This window comes from Fukomys damarensis, unplaced genomic scaffold (assembly GCF_012274545.1).
Source record: "Fukomys damarensis isolate Sample0158 unplaced genomic scaffold, DMR_v1.0_HiC HiC_scaffold_8, whole genome shotgun sequence".
In the NCBI taxonomy this organism is placed as follows: Eukaryota; Metazoa; Chordata; class Mammalia; order Rodentia; family Bathyergidae; genus Fukomys; species Fukomys damarensis.
In genome coordinates, this window is record NW_022900920.1 from 4,496,565 (window position 1) to 4,498,586 (window position 2,022).

Here is a 2,022-nt window from a genome sequence, read left to right on the forward strand (position 1 = left end):
TCTGGCTCAATAAATACTTTCACTGACTGACCTCTTATTCTGTTGGAAGAAGTGTATAATCACAAGGAAACACACCCTAGCAGGGTATGAAGTCAGCCTCGATGAATTACATGATTCATGAGTGAGACCAGAGGGTAGGGCTTGATGTCCCTTTTTATTTATTTTATTTATTTTTATTTTTTGGATTTTTGAGACAGGGTCTCACTATGTAGTTGAGACTGACCTGAAACTCACTATGTAGCCCAGGCTGGTCTCAAACTCACAGCAATCCTCCTGCCTCAGCCTCCTGAGTGCTGCGGTTACAGGCGTGCACCACCACGCACAGCTGATGTACCCTGTTTTATGTATAACACGATGAATTTTATCTTAGTCTTTCCCATCCTGTGAAAAGCAACTATGATTAGACATGCTGGGGCAATTCTAGAACCTGGAGAACCCAAGACTGAGTGAATCATCAATGGCTTCTATAAGCTGTTCCACCAGCTCCAGATGGAAGTAAAAAAGAACTGCAGTGGAAATCGGGACACAGGTGGGTTTGAGAAAAAGCAGTATGATGTCAGGCACATCAGAAGTTTGCTGTAAAAACAACCCCTTCTTCCCTAGCTGGTAAATGCCTGCATTTTCACCTTTGGAGTGTCACTCTATGTCTGAAGTAGAAATACCCTTGGAAAAATAATTCTCCCAATCCTTTTAGAATGCAAACTCTTCAGGGAAGATTGTCGCCTGTTTCATTTACTGAGCTGCAGCAGTGCTGGTGCATAAGACATTCTAAAATGATTTGTTGCCAGGCCGGGGATTTAGCTCAGTGGTGTAGCCGTCTGCCTCACAAGCGCAAGGTCCCAAGTTTGATCCCCGGTACCAAAACCAAAATCAAAAACAAACAAAAAATAAAATGATTTGTTGAACCTTAGGAAAATATATGACACTACCCATATATAGACTCCAGTTTCACTTGACTAAAATTAAACTTACACTGCCCATGGCAGCTGCACGCGGCATTGGTGGCTATGGCAGGGTGCGCCAAGCTCTGAATGAGCAGGGCTGGAATTGAACATGCGGAGCTTGAGGAAGAGACTGGCAGCTTGGAGCCTCCATGGGGCAGGCAGGGGAGGGGCCGGCTTTGATTCCCACCGGGGCCATCATTCAGTCTCAGTTCTTTAAAGTTTGCACCAGCCTAGCAACAATATTCTTATTTCTGAGAAGATTAACATGTAGATCTGGCAGAGGAAAGAAATTAAGTAGAGACCAGATTACACTGCCAAGTGGCGCTGATTACTCATCAGTTCCTTGAGCAGACACATGAGGAAAGTGGATGTCCTGGGATGAAGATGCCCCCACAAGTGCCAAGGTTGAAGGAGGGCCCAGAAATGTGGCCACACAACAGAATGTTTAGGAGCAACTGGAACCTGATTACTTTAAGGACACAACACATGGTATAAGAAAAACTCAGAAAACTGTTATTAAGAAGAGAGAACCATTACATTTTGGCATTCCAGACGGCAGCAATAGATTAGTAGCTACATAAGATAACCTTTTTGTCATCAATCTTCTGAATTAGGTGACACAGATACCTGACAAGAAAATACCAATGCATGGGAGGAAGATACAGCCTGGCAAGCAAAAGCAGTTCTGAGGCAACAGAAAATAGCAGACAGAGAAAAGGCAGCAGAACAAAGGCAGAAAATGGAAAAGGAAGCACAGAGGCTAATGAAGACGGAACAGAACAAAATCAGTGTGAAAATTTCCTAAGAAGTGTGCTTCAAATGTCACAGTGCCAGTAGAAGATATGAGCACCACAATCCACACCTTTGTATGATTTAAGAATCTCTTCAGGAGCTGGGCATGGTGGCGCACACCTGTAATCTCAGCTCTCAGGAGACTGAGGCAGGAGGATCTCTACGAGTTCGAGACCAGCCTGGGCTACACAGTGAGTTCCAGGGCAGTCTCAATGACACAGTGAGACCCTGTCTCAAAAAAACCAAAAGAAAAGAAAAAAAAGAATATCTTCAGGATACAAACACA

General features: G+C 44.0%; 1 pseudogene; it reads left to right on the top strand.

Annotated features, from left to right (window-relative positions):
• The first annotated feature begins 1,093 nt into the window (after positions 1-1,093).
• Positions 1,094-1,749, top strand: LOC104872312 (annotated as a pseudogene).
• Positions 1,750-2,022: the final 273 nt, after the last annotated feature.